Genomic DNA, 18,432 nt, shown 5'->3' with positions numbered 1-18,432 from the left:
TGGTCAGGCTGGTCTTGAATTCCTGACCTCAAGCAATCCACCTGCCTTGGCCTCCCAAACTGCTTGGATTACAGGCGTGAGCCACCGTGCCTGGCCTCTCTTAGCGATTTCATGTTTACATTTGGTTCTACTTTATCCTCCGGGTGAGAGGTTGAGAGAAACTAATGTTAAATAAGGACAAAAGTTCTGGAATTGAACCTTATTGGTTCTGATTTGCCTGGCTTGAGTGTAATCATCCATGAAGCAATCACTATGACTAAGGGGATACAATGCACAGATTGAATTAGCCTAAAGCAGGTGCTCTAGTCTTGGAGCCTACAGGTCGTGGAGTTAGCACCCATGCCAAATAAGTGTAAATGGGCAAACCAAAATTGGGATCCTAATGTCAAATGAGGAAGGAATGGACCCTAGGTGATGAAAACAAATATTGCATCTAAAAGCCAAATGAAAATAGGACAGACAAGTGGGAGAATAAAAATAAACAGCAGTGGTAAAAATTTAAAAACTGGAGCTGATTCTAAAGTAAATGTCGAAAAAGAAAAACAAAGTAGATAATTTTTGGAAGTGGTAAGGACTAGTGACCAGAGAATTGGGTATTGAGGATGTGTGAAAGACAGAGGAAAGGTAAAGGTAGGGATGAATAAATAAATGTTAATAATAAGATTATTTAATCTGATAGGATTGTTAAACACTATTATTAAAGTAGCTTAATAATAGTTCAGTAGATTTTAAAATATATAGTAATAATAAGGTCACTTCATGGGGAAGATCCCAACTTCAAACTATCTATTATGGTTCATTGATGTTTTTCCAACAGTGCTCTAAGATAAGAGTTGGCACACTTTTTTTGTAGAAGGCCAGATAGTAAATATATTAGGTTTTGCTGGCCATATGGTCTCTACTACTCAACTCTGCCATTGTAGTACAAAAACTGCCACAGGTGATATATAAATAAATGAGTATGGCTGTATTCCAATAAAACTGTATTTATAGATGCTGAAATTTTAATTTCATATTTTTCACATCTCAGGAAATATTCTTTTAGGACTTTTGCAATCATTGAAAAGGTAAAAACAATTCTGGGTTTCAGAGTGGTTTAAAAAAAGAGGAAATGGGTCAGATTTGGCCTGTGCACCTTGTCATAGTTTGCTTACTCTGTTCTAAAATAATCAGTTACATGTTTCCAGAAGATTACCTAGAAAATGTGAAAGAATCATTGAAAGGAAAGAGGCAGTAAGGAAAGCTATTGCTTTCCATTAGACCATTGCACTAATCCAGGTTGAAGTAAGTTTGATGTAGATGTGTTGAAAGTCTTGGTTGAGAAAGGAAAACTAACTAGATGACCAATTAAACTTTGTTATAGAGAGTTAGGCGCATCAAAGAAATAACCTGGAGTGATTAGGTAGAGAGTTGGATTAAAGCTGGTGATTCAAGCAGGGGAAGAAGTGAGTAATACAACCCATGGAGGTAGAATGTATTCCCTTGGACTTGAGGGATGTAGTTGGGGGTCAGTTCAGTGATGGCAGTACTAGAACCTCAGAATGGAAACGGAGGGACAGTGCCACAGATGCTCAGGGTCTGTGATTGTGCTTGGCATATTTGGATGCTTTTGGGGGAGATGGTTTTTCACTTCTCTTGAGTTACTTGGAAAGTAAGCATTTCAGTGATACACGTTATGGACTGTCTTAGTTTTGTTTGTGCTGCTATAACAAATACTTGAGATTGGGTAATTTATAAATAATGGAAATTTATTTCTCACAGTTCTGGAGGTTGGGAAGCCCAAGATCAAGGTACCAGCCAGTCTGGTGCCTGACAGCCAGGTCTCTGCTTCCAAGATGGCACCTTGAATGCCGTGTCCTCATGTGGCGGAAGGTAAAAGGGCAAAAGTGCCAAAGGCTGTGTGAAGCCTCTTTTATTTTATTTTACTCATTATTTTCAACTTTTGTTTTAGATTCAGGGAGTATATGTGCAGTTTTGTTGCCTGGGTATATTGCATGATGCTGAGGTTTGGGGTATGAATGATTCTGTCACCCAGGCACTGAGCATAGTACCCAGAGTTAGTTTTTCAACTCTTTACTCCCTCCCTTCCTGCCTCCTCTAGTAGTTCCTGATGTCTATTGTTGCCAACTTTATGGCCATGAGTACCCAATGTTTAGCCTCCACTTATAAGTAAGAATGTACAGTATTTGGTTTTCTGTTTGTGTGTTAATTTGATTAGGATAATGGCATCCAGCTGCATCCATACTGCAGCAAAGGACATTATTTCTCTTTTTAAAAATAGCAGAATGGAATTCTTCAGTGTATATATGCCACATTTTCTTTATTCAGTCCACCATGGATGGGCACCTAGGTTGATTCCATGTCCTTGCTATTGTGAATAGTGTTGGGATGAACATGTGAGTGCATATATCTTTTTGGTAGAATGGTTTGTTTTCTTTTGGGTATATACCCAGTAATGGGATTGCTTGGTTGAATGGTATTTCTGTTTTAAATTATTTGAGATATCTCCAAACCACCTTCCACAGCAGCTGAACTAATTTACATTCCCACCAACAGAGTATAAGTGTTCCCTTTTCTCTGTAGCTGCATCAACATCTGTTGTTTTTTCTTTTTAATAATAGTCATTTTGATGAGTGTGAGATGGTATCTCATTGTGGTTTTGATTTGCATTTCTCTGGTGATTTGTGATGTGAAACACTTTTTCATATGTTTGTTGGCCACTTGCATGTCTTCTTTTGAGAAGTGTCTGTTCATGTCTTTTGCCCATTTTTTAAATGGGGTTTATTTTTTGCCTGTTCAATTGTTTAAGTTCCTCGTAGATTCTAGATATTAGACCTCTGTTGGATGCATATTTTGTGAATATTTTCTGTTATTCTATAGGCTGTTTATTTCTGCCATTCTGTAAGCTGTTTATTTCCCAAGGCTGATGTCTAGAATGGTGTCTCCTAGGTTTTCTTTTCAGTTTCTTATAGTTTGAGGTCTTACATTTAAATCTTTAATCCATCTTGAGTTTATTTTGTATATGGTGAAAGGTAGGAGTACAGTTTCATTCTTCTGTATATGGCTTGCCAGCTGTCCCAGCACCATTTACTGAATTATTTTTGTTGACTTTGTTGAAGATCAGATGCTTGTGAGTGTGTGGCTTTATTTCTGTGTTCTCTATTCTGTTCCACTGGTGTGCGTGTCTGTTTTTGTACTAGTACCATGCTGTGTTTTGGTTACTGTAACCTTTGAGTTTGAAGCCAAGTAATGTGATTCTTCTGGCTTTGTTCTTTTCACTTAGGATTCCTTTGCGGTTTGGCTCTTTTTTGGCTCCATATGAATTTTAGAATAATTTTTTTTTGAGATGGAGTCTTGCTCTGTCACAATGCTGGAGTGCAGTGCATGATCTTGGTTCACTGTAACCTCCACCTCCCAGGTTCAAGCGATTCTCCTGCCTCAGCCTCCCGAGTAGCTAGGACTACAGGCGCATGCCACCACACCCAGCTAATTTTTGTATTTTCTGTAGAAACAGGATTTCACCATGTTGGCCAGGATGGTCTCCATCTCCAGACCTCATGATCCACCTGCCTTTGCCTCCCAAAGTGCTGGGATTATAGGCATGAGCCACCGCACCTGGCTGAATTTTAGAATAATTTTTTTACAATTCTGCGAAAAATGACATTGGTAGTTTAATAGGAGTAGCATTGAATCTATAGATTGCTTTGGGCAGTTTGTCCATTTTAACAATATTGATTCTTCCAATGCATGAGCATAGAATGTTTTTTCCATTTGTTTGTGTTATCTGTGATTTCTTTTAGCAGTGTTTTGTAGTTCTGCTTGTAGAGATCATTCAGCTCCTTGGTTAGACATATTCATAGGGTTTTTTTTTTTTTGTAGCTATTTGTAAATGGGATTCCATTCTTGATTTGGCTCTCAACATGAATGTTATTGATGTATAGAAATGATAGTGATTTTTGTAAATTTATTTTTTATGCTGAAATCTTGCTAAAATTATTTCAGTTCTAATAGTCTTTTGTCAGAGTGTTTAGGGTTTTCTCAGTATAGAATCATACAGTCAGTGAAGAGAGATAGTTTGACTTCTCCTTCTCTGTTTGAATGCCTTTTATTTCTTTTTCTTGCCTAATTCCTCTGGCTAGCACTTTCAGTACTATACTGAATAGGAATGGTAAGAGTGGATATCCTTGTCTTGTCCCAGTTCTTAAGTGGAATGTGAGGCCTCTTTTATAAAGGCTTCAATCCTATTCACAAGCAAAAAGCCCTCATGGTCTAACCACCTCCTAACAGCCCTGCCTCTTAATATTATTGCATTGGAAATAAAGTTTCAATATGAATTTTGGAGGGAGACATAATCATTCAAACCATAGGATGGACTAAAGACTGAAAGTCTTCCTTTTTTCTGTATTTTACAAGCTCCTGTGTTCTTTAATAATCTTGAGGAAACAGGAAGCATCTTTTGGAAACAAACTGAGTTGGACTTTCTGTTATTAGGATGGGTACATATTGAGCAGATCAAATTTCAGGCAATTTCTTCCCCTGAATTCTAATGTTATAGGCAAATGTATACCAATAACTAATAGGATATTTAAATTTTTGCTAAGAAATATTTTAATTTAGAGATGACATTGTATCTCTGAATTGATTTTAGGTAGTTATAATATACTAGAGGGTAATCAGATTTTATCCTTAACCAAGTAACAAACTCCAACTACATATAGCAACAAAGAAGCAGTCGTGTCTTCTTGAAACTTCAGACACTGTGTATAATGTGAGAAAGTAAAGGTACATAGCTTGACATAAACATGACCCCTCCTGGAAGAAGAAACTCCAAGCATGGGTCCTTCACCCTTTGAAACAGAAGAGAATCCATCCATGTGAAGGGCAATCTGTGAAGCATTTATATATGAAGCATAGCATTGTCAGTGCACAATGAATGTAGAGTTTCTTTGTAAGATAATTTATCAAATAGAAAAGAATTTATAGGCATGATGCCAGTGAATTCTTGCTGTAGTGCATTTGTAACTTTTATTCCATTTGCAGTATTCAATTTATATTAAAGTTAAATTTAATAGGCTTTATACAAAGAAGTTATTTCTAAGACATTTTTCAAAGGGCCTGTTCAATGAAGTATTGCTAATGGTCACTTAATCATCCAACTAAGGCACAGATAAAGCACTATGGGAAGTAAAATGGTGTGTGCAAAGCTATTCTATTTACATAAGCAATGGAAAGAAAATGTAAGTCTTAAGTATCCTCACTGAGCTCTCTACCACGATTATTATTCCTCTTTATTTTTTCTTCCCCAATTTTACTAACATATACACTTTTATCATCTTGGGTAATGTCTGTTTAAGAGGAGAAAGAATCATTTGGATTAATGTATTTATTTCCCCTGTACTTGGAATTTTCTTATTCCTTTATTCTTTTGTTTGAAAATAGTTAATGAGTACCTATTAAATACCAGACATTAAACTAGATGTTTGGGAAACAAAGATAAAAAAGACAAAATCATAGTCTAAAGCAGTTGTTCTCATAAGGTGGTCAAGGACAAATATCATTAGCATCAGCCTAGAACTTGTTAGAAATGCAAATACTCAGGCTTCCCATTTCACCCAATAATATGTGTTTTAACAGCTCCTCCAGTGTAGGTGATTCTCTTCTACACTCAGTTTTGGGAACCACTTATCTAACAAAAGAAAGACATGCAATTATAGTTGCAAAACATTTTAACAAGGTGAATAAGAGTTATGTATACATTCCTATTGGAATGGAGAGGAGGAAGCTTCTAACCTTTTCTATATTTAGTATAGAAAATACATGCTCTATCTAAGATGCACATATGTTCTTGGCATCCTTCCCATGCAAAAAACACTTCATTGCTCTCTATTGCTTTCAGAATAAAGTCCAGGATTCCTGGCATGCCATTTGAGGGTTTCCAGGCTTTAGCCTCTGCCTGTTCTCTAGCCTCATCTCTTGCCACTCCATCAACGTTATACAGTTTGTAGCACTCATACACACTATACGATTTTCATCTTTATTCTGCCTACAGTATCTTTACTTCAGATGTATTCACAACATTGTACAACATTATGACTCCACTAAGGAGTAATCTGCTAAGGGAAGTCTTTCCTAACTCTTCCCTATGGTTGTCTCAGCTTGTCTTCATCTGTTTGGGCTGCCATAACGAAAATGCCGTAAGTTGGGTGGCTTACAAATAACAGAAATTTATTTCTTACAGTTTTAGTGGTTAGGAAGCTCAAGATCAATGCATCAATGCAACTGTGTGGATTTGACATCTGGTGAGACCCCATTCCTCAAAGATGGTACCCTCTATGTGTCCCCACATGACTGAAGGGATGAACAAGCTCTCTTAAGCCTCTTTTATAAGGGCACTAATCCTATTAATGAGAGCCCTCATAATTTATCACCTGCTAATGGCTCCACCTTTTAATACCAACAGATTGAGGATTATGTTTCAACATATGAATTTTCAAGGGACACAAACTTCAATTATAGCACAGCTCACCTGTATAAAATTACATCTTGGAATTCATTACCATTGCATTGCTTCTCAGCATATCTGTCCGTCTCTGACAAGTAATTGTTAGTTGCTGCAAAGAAGAAAGTTAAGTGTACCTTTTTATGTTCTTAATACCCATGCAATGTCTGGGACTGAATGGAAGTACAGAGAGTTTGCTGAGTATATTTTAAGAAAGGAGTATATTTCTTTTATGAGAAGTTTCTGTATTACATGGTTAGACTTTTGGGTGTATTCCTTTCCTTCAACTCCAGAATTATTTAGCCAGTCTATTGTGTTTCAAATTTCCTCTGATTTTCACACTTTTGAATTATGAAAAATTGTTAGAAAATGTTTTAAAATGAGAATTTCAAATATGCTAATTGATATTAATGGTAAACATATTTATAACTTTTGTAATTTTACATGGATATCTGAAAAAATGCTTTACTCTCAGTCGTCAGAAGACATTGCCCAGAATAGAGGCTCGTCGCTCTGTAAAGGACATTATTAAGTGATTGCTCGCCATCTTGTCATGTTATACCAACTTTATCATTCTGTGCAAGGATATATATATATATATATATATATATATATATATATATATATATGAATATATATATATATATATATATATATTCTGAGACGGAATTTTGCTCTTGTTGCCCAGGCTGGAGCATGCAATCTCAGCTCACCACAACCTTTGCCTCCTAGGTTCAAGCAATTCTCCTGCCTCAGCCTCCTGAGTAGCTGGGATTACAAGCATACACCACCATGCCTGGCTAATTTTGTATTTTTAGTGGAGATGGGGTTTCTCCATGTTGGTCAGGCTGGTCTCTAACTCCTGACCTCAGGTCATCCACCAGCCTCAGCCTCCCAAAGAGCTGGGATTACAGGCATGAGCCACCACACCTGGCCAACACTTTGTCTTAATCATTCTTCTTAAACATTTATTCAAAGGTTTAATGGACACCTATTATGTGCTAGGTGCTAGAATTAGAGTGATATAATGTAAATACCACTTATTGAGAATTTTGATAGACATTGAGAATACTGCATGCATATTATTGATGCTAATTCTAACTATAACCCATGAAGTAGGAACCATTATAGTTTTACGAGAATAGAGATTAAATAATTTGCTTAAGGTCACATGCTTAGTAAATTACAGAGCCCCAGAAATGAACTCAGATTGCCCTGATGTTATTATCTAATAACGTTCTTATTGGTCTCCTTCTGAGCTTCATGCTACCTGTTGGTTAGATATATTTAACTTCATTTTATATATCTTTCTTTCATAGATGTCATTGTCATCACATACGAAATTTTGGATGCCTAGCAATCAATCTCACTTTAGATTGGAAACTTTTAGACGTAGACACCATTTATTCCTAGATCCTTCGTAGAAAGGATCTATATTGCTCTGCTGTTTTATGTGTAAACAGTGCCTTTTAAAGAAGTTTAGATTATCAGATACTGCAAATTGCTTCAATTCAATTTTCACACCATTCATTCATTGCAAAAATGTTGATTAAACATCTATTATGTATGAGATACGTTTAGGCCCTGGAGCTATACAGAGAAGGAGATAAAGTTTTTCTCCTTGGAGAGATTATATCAAATAGACAAAGAGAGACAGATAAACAGGTAATTACTATACAGAGTGATAAGTGTACAGAGAACTGTGGATATAAAATTGAAGGACATATTATGACCTAGACTTGGGGCTTGAGGAAGAGTTACAAATGAATTCTTAGAAAAATAATAAACCAAATACCTGAAAGCCCTGAAGAACCAGTGGAAGTTATGCTAGGGGAGGAGAAGACTGTTCTTTGTAGATGGAATTGTTTAGACAAAAATCTGGAGGCCAAAGTTTACATTCACAGTACATGTCGGAAAAGGAAAGATAGAAGCTTAGGGTGGAGGTCTTTCATTTTACAATGACTTCAGACCCTGTCCTGATAAAAATGGGAAATTGGTGAAGGGATTTAAATAGAACAGTAGCAGATCTGAATTTTGCAAAAGTTCCTTTGGTTGCTGTATGGAAAATCAAGTGGATAAAATAAATAATAGAAGCAAGGAAATACATGAAGTTGTTGTGACCCAAATTCAGCAGCACATAATGGTGAACTAGAGTGGAGGCACTGGTTTCAAGAGAAATGTGTAGACTAAAAAGGTATCTTTAAGAAGTAGAATGGATAGGACTTTGTGATAGATTGTAGGTGGCAGAGGAATCCAAGGGAGATATCAGAGATAACATTCTGGTTTCTGACTTGGACAGCTTTCACTAGGCTAGGGAATTCAGGGTGTGAATGCTCTTTAGAGAGGAAGATAATGAGTTCTGGTTTTGACAGGTTGAAGTTAGTAAAAAAAATCTTAGTGTAGGTTGGGACTCTACTGATCATGAAGAGATTTGCAGATAAAGAAGCTAACTATTAGAAATGAACTGACTACAGTGTGTCAAATGGTTTTGTAAAACTGAAATTATTATCTTAGATTAATTCTTTTTGAGTTTAGTGTAAAGCAGAAGTTCAAATTTCCTCATAACTCCTAAAAATACTAAATGCATATTTTGATGTGATGCAAAGTAACTATTTAAACTTAGTTTCAATTGGCATAATTCCAGCCACTAAGATTCCATAACTGGAAACAGATATCCTCACAGATCTTCAATTCATCAGCCATCCCACAGGTACCACTGAACATATAGTTTCTTAATATTTCAAAATTCCTGAGCTCAAATTTTAATTTTTATTGGAATTCAGATTATGAAATGAATCCTACATCGTAAACTCTAGCACAATATTTTTGGGTGTTTTCATTAATTGAAACATATAATTGATTGAGGAAAGAATAATAAATGTGCTCATAAGATTTCAGAAGGTAGTTTTTTTTTTGTTGTTGTTGTTGTTTTTTTTTTGCTTACCTTCACACAGCCTTATCTCAGAGGGATTCATCCTCCTCATTATATTACCTTGATAAAACTAGTAAGAAAGAGCTCATCATCAGTTAATGGGAAATGTCATTGAATCATCAGCATCTAGTAGGTCGTATTATAATTTACTTTAGTCAACTTGTGGTATATTAGGCTTTTTTTTCTATTAACTAGCTGACAATAAATGCAGCTTTTAAATTTTGAAGCTGATTCTGTATTTTATGCCATTGTGAATACAAGAGTGCTTTCCTAGGTATGTAAAGAGCTTCTACCAGCTGGTAGTGGTGAATCAACACACTTCAGCTAGACACCCAGAGAGAAGTATGCTATTGTTAGACTGTTGACCCAGGTTTCTATGGCCATAGAATTGCCCACCTAGAGATCACATCAGCATGCATGGTATCAAATAGTGGAACATGAATAGAGTCAAATAATCTGTCATAAGTACAATCAGTCTGATGAAAATGATCTGGCTCAAATCCCTGAACAAAGACTGTGCCACTGAAAAATTCAATTGAAGCATATGTTTTGCAGGTCTGAAATAAAAATTCACTCACTCCACAGTAAAAATAACACTTGGGGAACTTTGTATTCATCTGGCAGAATCATTTAGATTAAAGCAACCATAAGTGAAAAGCAAAGCACCTAGCAAACGCCATTGAATCTGACATCTTTCTAGGTTTCATCAGAGTCTTTTACAGCCCTTTTTCCTTGCTAGATCAACCTGATTCTAAAAAATGCAGTAGAGAAACAAAGTAACATAATCAGAGATGGTATTATAAGGTCTATTAACAAAGCAGCTCAGTCATATCAGCTGAAGGGAAACAGCTGTGGATGCTGAAACCCTTAATACATTAACCCTTGTGTTGCTATTTATAAGAACCCTCTGTCTGTCATCATGCCTGTTGTGTCTGTCATTTGCACCTGGTATGAGGGTCTTATGGAACAATCATATATCATTTACATGCAGTCAAGAGCCAATGCATTGTAGAATCATTATTCCTAAATGCTGAACTCCTTTGAATTTAAAGAAAAAAATGCATGAGTACATAATTAAATTGATAATACATTACATCGAAATTCATTACCTGGAAGATATGCATAACTTAAAAAAATTTTTTTTGAGTTCCTGTGTTTTTTGAGTGGAGATCCTTAATTAATCCTATTCATTGTCAAGTTTAACCATGATTTAGGATGTCATTCAAATGCATGTTCCTGCTCAAAATGAAAACTGTCAATCAACTTAAATATATACATATATATATATATTTCACTTTTCTCCATCACCATTATGGTCTTCATTTTCTCAGAAAAAAAAAAGAAATCTTTCTGTTCTTTCCTTAGAGCGATGTCTCTAACACGGCAATTGCCTAGTCAAAAAATTGAAAAGCTCTTTGGACAATGTGAAAACTTTCCACTTAACCACAGACAATTGTGTTTTCTTTTCTTGAGTTTTTGCTTACCAGTAGCAAATGTCTATGGTTACTAGGAATGTGTTATTGTTTTCCAGAAGGCCTGACCTCTACCTAAATTTGGATTTGACGTATCCAAAGTTCAACCAAATAGAGAGGGGGAAGATGATCACTGAAGTCACCAAAAGCGTAATAAATACATCATGGAGAATTTTAGCTGCTTCTGCCCCTCGCAACTCATGAGAACACACTAGCACCAAGCAAAAGAATTATTTTAGAATATGCTTAGGATAAGAACCTCTCTTATTTAAATAAAATGACCTGAGGATTCCATTATCTCAAAATGGATCTACTCAAATTACAATGCATGTTTTTGACTATTTGTGTAACTATGGAAAACTGAAGTAAAGGCAGTGGTGCAAGCTGCGGATTGGCTCAACTGAAATGCCTTCCAACCCCAAAGAGCATGCAGAAGCTCACACATTTCTTAGACTACCTTGCAGTTAGGGTTTCATATATGACTGAAGTTTCACCAACTAGATGATCTCAAGCAAAACTTTGAGTCAGGAATTTGTTCTATGAAAAGAGAAGCAATTTGGAAATAGCCACTTTGAAGGTATAGAACATGGCAGAAGTGGCTGGTTCTGAAGGCGACAGCTGTAGGGCAGCTTCCTAGTTTAGCAAATAAAGTACTGCTTTCATAGTCCTGCTGAAGGAGGGGTAGCTTTCCTGTTGAGAAAGGAAAAAGGAAAACTGGGTCACTCTCAGTAACTTGGGAAGCAGTGATTGAGGGCAATTTTGTTAAGATCAAGAACATTCTAAGACCAAACATTGTTATGTTCTTGAATATTGTCTCACCTTCATTACTACTCATCAGTATTTATATTTGTTAAATAATAAATATCTTTCTATTCACTTGCAGGAAGCAACTGGGGACTTTGGATGGACCATTTATGATTTTACACATTGATGGCTTGTGGTTTAAGCACAAGGTTGGTGCATTGTGTCTGTACTCTGCTGGTACTTTTATGTCTAGTAAAGAGTTGTATATGGCCTTTTAGTCTGCACAGAAAACAGGCTGAGTTTGTTCTTAGGATGACCACTATCCCAATTTGTCCAGGACTGTCCCAGTTTTAAAACTGAAAGTCCCATGTGCCTAGAAACATTTAGTCCCACACAAATAGGCATATTTGGATATCCTATTTGTATGCTGCCTTCTCAGCCTGTTCTGTCTCCCCCCACTCTTCCTTGCACTAACAGCTTTTATGTTATAGAAAACCACCACGGCTGAGTTTTTCTACAGCTACTGCTCTTTTCAGAGAGCACACACCTGTCAACTTTGTCTCCTAATGAGCCCTGTTCCCCTGGGCAGTGATCTGCTCATTTCTTCTTTTCCCAGAGGACTAAACAACCCAGCCCAGGCTTGACTGCCTGGTTCTTCCTTGGGGCACACATGGCACAAAATACCTCCAAAGCAAAAATAACTGAAAACACACTGGAGCTTACTTTTGGTAGCATGGCAACCAAACCACTGCTGGCTGCATTTGAAAGTTCCTTATTACTGTGAAAGTTATTTTGCATAAAGTTACTTGTTAACTAGGCTAGACACTTTCAGCTCCCTGTGAACCTTGCTTTTTTACAGATTATTTTCCCCCTCAGAAACCTTTTTGAACCAAAGGAGATTTGGAGATATCATGAATAATAATAGGAAATACTTGCCAAGGCCCTTCCAAAGAGTTGAGAGTATCCCTGCATACTAAGCCTAAATTACTTTGGGTTATTTCTTATTCTTTTGACTACTTAATGATAGAGAACAAAAAATACACCCCAATACTCTATTCTTTTTATTCAATTCAAGATAATATCCGACTCTCTATCGTATCCAGCCAGGTATGTCAACCAAAAATTGTTAAGGGTAATGGGTGATTACTCACTCACTCTCATCCCAACAAAGAAAAAAATTATGGGCCTTAATAATTTGCAATTTATCCTTAATTACCTATACAGTTTTATTTCCCACTACTCTCCAATCATTTAAACACTTTAACTAGGTAATCCATTGATCTAAAAATAAAACACTTGTAATTGTTTCCTAATCTCTGTTCATCCTGTTGCCACCATTAGAGTATTCTCTCCTCTACTCTTTGTTGATACTGTACCACAACTCAGGCAATTACTGTTATGAGTACCATGACTCGTACTACAACTAAGATTGTGACTACACCAATGATTACACTACTTTGACTCTTATGACAACATCATTAATGAGTTAGATAAGTTAGAATGAGACTGACCCTGTATTGGGTGCTCTGCAATAATTGTCTCATTTGAATCTTCACCATAACTCAAAAAGTGACTATCATTTTTCCTTGATGGGTGAGGAAACTGAGGTTGGAGATACGAGGTAACTGTCACAAAGTCACAAAGAAAACAGATGGTGGGTATTGGTATGGACCCAGGTCTTTAGGGCTTTAAAATTCACATGCTTAAAAATACTTAAATGTTGCTCTGTCGAGGGGAATCTTTCTTAATGATTTCACTCCAGACTGATAATCATTCCTTTATGGTCCTTATTTTCTATATCACTCATATGAATAGTAATGGTATGTTGCTCAACATTGCTATTTTACTAAATGGAATATACATTTATTTTCACTCATCGAAATAGTAAGAAGTATATTTCCCTACTTCTGTGCTAATGATAAGCACATAGTTATAGCTTAGTAAATATTTTTTGAATTGATTTAGTTATTGAATTTCACTGACTCCTCTAACAAAGTAACCAAAATATTTCTAACATTACCTTCTAAATTCAAAAGATATAGGTAATGGAATAGTATTCAGCCATAAAAAAGAATGAAATTCTGTCATTTGAGGCAACATGGATGAGCTTGGAGGTGAAATACGCCAGGCATAGAAAGACAAATACCACATGTTCTCACTCATATATGAAAGCTAAAGGGGTTCATCTCATAGAAGTAGAGAGTAGAATAGTGGTTGCTAGAGGATGGGATGGGTAGGTAGGAAGGAGAGGTGGTAAAGGGGAAAGAGAGGTGGCCAGAGGGTGGCTGGTAGATGCAGGGTTGCAGCTGGATGGGAGGAATGGGTTCTTGTGTTCTATGGCACTGTGGGTTGACTATAGTTAATGACATTTTACCATGTATTTTCCAGAGGATGGGGGAACAGATTTTGGGTATTCCCAACATGGGGAGGTGATAGGGGTTTGGGGTGATGAATGTGCTGGTTGCCTAGAGTTGGTCATTGCATGTTGTATGTATTATCAGGCTGTGCTCCATAAATATGTACAATTATTATCTATCAATTAAAAATACAAGCAAAAAATTGTACATGCTCATGGAGTGCCATGTGGCATTTCAATCCATGTATACATTGTATGGTGACCAGATTGGGGTGACTGGCATGTCCCTTGCCTCATGTCCATTACCTTATCCTTTCTTTGTGCTAAGAGCATTCAGGGTCCTCTTTTCTGGCTATTCTGAAGGGTATGGTGCACTGTCTTTGACTATGTTCTCCACGCTGTGCAGCAGAGCTCCAGAGTTTGTTCCTCCTACCTAGATATAGCTTTGGGCCCATTGACCGACCTCTTCTCTTTCCCACTCCACTCTACTGTCCCAGCGTTTGGTGGCCACTGTTCTCTCTACTTCTATAAGATCAACTTTAAAAAAATGATTTTAATGACTGCATAATATAAAATTAAAGTTTTCAGGCTCAATGTTTTAAATAAATTAATTAACTAGCTCTCTAAAAGTTCAATAAAACTTATCATGAGCTGCATGTTGTGCCTACATGGTCTCACCCAAGGGAAGGTGAGCACATTCATGTTGAGTGGTGAAAATCCAGACAATATGTCTGTATGGTTCTTTTATTATTATTATTATTATTATTATTATTATTATTATTATTTGGAGATGGAGTCTCGCTCAGTTGCACAGGCTGGAGGGCAGTGGCGCGATCTCAACTCACTGCAAGCTCCACCTCCTGGGTTTACGCCATTCTCCTGCCTCAGCCTCCTGAGTAGCTGGGACTATAGACGCCCGCCACTATGCCCGGCTAATTTTTTTGTATTTTTAGTAGAGAGGGGGTTTCTCCGTGTTAGCCAGGATGGTCTCAATCTCCTGACCTCGTGATCTGCCGGTCTCGGCCTCCCAAAGTGGTGGGATTACAGGCGTGAGTCACCGCACCCGGCCTTTTTTTTTATTATTATACTTTAAGTTCTGGGGTACACATGCAGAACGTGCAGGTTTGTTATATAGGTATGCACGTGCCATGGTGGTTTGGTTTGCTGCACCCATCAACCTGTCATTTATATTAGGTATTTCTCCTAAAGCTATCCCTCCTGTAGCCCTCCACTCCCAACAGGCCCCAGTGTGTGATGTTCCCCTCCCTGTGTCCATGTGTTCTTATTGTTTAACTCCCACTTATGAGTGATAATATGTGGTGTTTAGTTTTCTGTTCTTGTGTTAATTTGCTGAGAATGATGGTTTCCAGCTTCATCCATGTCCCTGCAAAGGACATGAACTCATCCTTTTCTATGGATGCATAGTATTCCAGGGTATATATGTGCCACATTTTCTTAATCCAGTTTATCATTGATGGGCATTTGGATTGGTTCCAAGTCTTTGCTACTGTGAACAGTGCCACAATAAACATACATGTGCATGTGTCTTTATAGAATGATTTATAATCCTTTCAGTCTATACCCAGTAATGGGATTGCTGGGTCAAATGGTATTTCTAATTCTAAATCCTTGAGGAAACGCCAAACTGTCTTCCACAGTGGTTGAACTAATTTACACGCCCGCAGTGTAAAAACGTTCCTATTTCTCCACATCCTCTCCAGCATCTGTTGTTTCCTGACTTTTTAACGATCACCATTCTAACTGGCATGAGATGGTATCTCATTGTGGTTTTGATTTGCATTTCTCTGATGACCAGTGATGATGAGATTTTTTCATACGTTTTATCTCATTGTGGTTTTGATTTGCATTTCTCTGATGACCAGTGATGATGAGATTTTTTCATACGTTTGTTGGCTGCATAAATGTCTTCTTTTGAGAAGTGTCTGTTATTATCCTTTGCCAACTTTTTGATGTGGTTGTTTTTTTTCTTGTAAATTTGTTTAAGTTCTTTGTAGATTCTGGATACTAGCCCTTTGTCAGATGGATAGATTGCAAACATTTTCTCCCATTCTGTAGGTTTCCTGTTTACTCTGATGATAGTTTCTTTTGCTGTGCAGAAGCTCTTTAGTTTAATTAGATCCCATTTGTCAATTTTGGCTTCTGTTGCCGTTGCTTTTGGTGTTTTAGTCGTGAAGTCCTTGCCCATGCCTATGTCCTGAATGGTATTGTGTAGGTTTTCTTCTAGGGTTTTTATGGTTTTAGGTCTAACATTTAAGTCTTTAATCCATCTTGAGTTAATTTTTGTATAAGGTGTAAGGAAGGGATATAGTTTCAGCTTTCTGCATATGGTTAGCCAGTTTTCTCAACACGATTTATTAAATAGGGAATCCTTTCCCTGTTGCTTGTTTTTGTCAGGTTTGTCAAAGGTAGGATGGTTATAGATGTGTGGTGTTATTTCTGAGGCCTCTGTTCTGTTCCATGGGTCTATACATCTGTTTTGGTACCAGTACCACTCTGTTCTGGTTACTGTTGCCTTGTAGTATAGTTTGAAGTCAGGTAGCATGATGCCTCCAGCTTTGTTCTTTTGGCTTAGGATTGTCTTGGCTACATGGGCTCTTTTTTGGTTCCATATGAAATGCAAAGTACTTTTTTCTAATTCTGTGAAGAAAGTCAATGGTAGCCTCATAAGGATAGCACTGAATCTATAAATTACTTTGGGCAGTATGGCCATTGTCATGATATTGATTCTTCCTATCCATGAGCACGGAATGTTTTTCCATTTGTTTGTGTCCTCTCTTATTTCCTTGAGCAGTGGTTTGTAGTTCTCCTTGAAGAGGTCCTTCACATCCCTTGTAAGTTGTATTCCTAGGTATTTTATTCTCTTTGTAGCAATTGTGAATGGGAGTTCACTCATGATTTGGCTGTCTGTTATTGGTCCACAGGAATGCTTGTGATATTTGCACATTGATTTTGTATCCTGACACTATGCTGAAGTTTCTTATCAGCTTAAGGAGATTTTGGGCTGAGATGATGGGGTTTTGTAAAAGTACAATCATGTCATCTTCAAACAGAGACAATTTGACTTCCTCTTTTCCTAATTGAATCCCCTTTATTTCTTTCTCTTGCTTGATTGCCCTCGCCAGAACTTCCAATGCTATGTTGAAAAGGAGTGTTGAAAGAGGGCATCCTTGTCTACTGCCATTTTTCAAAGGGAATGTTTCCAGTTTTTGCTCATTCAGTATGACATTTGCTGTGGGTTTGTCATAAATAGCACTTATTGTTTTGAAATAGGTTCCATCAATACATAGTTTATTGAGAGTTTTTAGCATGAAGGGGTGTTGAATTTTGTCCAAGGCCTTTTCTGCAGCTATTGAGAGAAACATGTGGTTTTTGTCATTGTTTCTGTTTATATGATGGATTATGTTTTTTGATTTGCATATGTTGAACCAGCCTTGCATCCCAGGGATGAAGCAGATTTAATCATGGTGATTAAGATATTTGATATGCTGCTGGATTTGGTTTGCCAGTATTTTATTGAGGATTTTTGCATCGATGTTCATCAGGAACGTTAGCCTAAAATTTTCTTTTTTTATTGTTTCTGTGCTAGGTTTTAGTATCAGGATGATGCTGGCCTCATAAAATGAGTCACGGAGGATTCCCTCTTTTTCTATTGTTTGGAATAGTTTCAGAAGGAACGGTACCAGCTCCTCTTTGTACTTCTGGTAGAACTTGGATGTGAATCTATCTGGTTCTGGACTGTTTTTGGTTGGTAGGCTATTCATTCATTGCTGCCTCAATTTCAGAATTTGTGATTGGTCTATTCAGGGATTCGACTTCTTCCTGGTTTAGTCTTGGGAGGGTGTATGTGTCCAGGAACTTATTCATTTCTTCTAGATTTGCTAGTGTATTTGCATAGAGGTATTCTAGTTTATTTGCACAGAGGTATTGCATATAGTATTCTCTGTTGGTAGTTTGTATTTCTGTGGGATTAGTGGTGATATCCCCTTTTTCATTTTTTATTGTGTCTATTTGATTCTTCTCTCTTTTATTCTTTATTAGTCTGGCTAGAGGTCTATCTATTTTGTTGATCTTTTCAAAAAGCCAGCTCCTGGATTCATTGATTTTTTTTGAAGGGTTTTGCGTGTTTCTATCTTTTTCAGCTTTGCCCTAATCTTAATTATTTCTTGTCTTCTGCTAGCTCTTGAATTTGTTTGCTCTTGCTTCTCTAGTTCTTTTAATTATGATGTTAGGGTGTCGATTTCAGATCTTTCCTGCTTTCTCTTGTGGGCATTTAGTGCTATACATTTCCCTCTACACACTGCTTTAAATATTCCCAGAGATTCTGGTACATTGAGTCTTTGTTCTCATTGGTTTCAAAGAACATCTTTATTTCTGCCTTCATTTCATTATTTACCCAGTAGTCATTCAG

This window comes from Pan troglodytes, chromosome 10, assembly GCF_028858775.2.
Source record: "Pan troglodytes isolate AG18354 chromosome 10, NHGRI_mPanTro3-v2.0_pri, whole genome shotgun sequence".
NCBI classification, from domain to species: Eukaryota; Metazoa; Chordata; class Mammalia; order Primates; family Hominidae; genus Pan; species Pan troglodytes.
The sequence above is the reverse complement of the archived record's forward strand: the minus strand, read 5'-3'. Positions refer to the sequence as shown.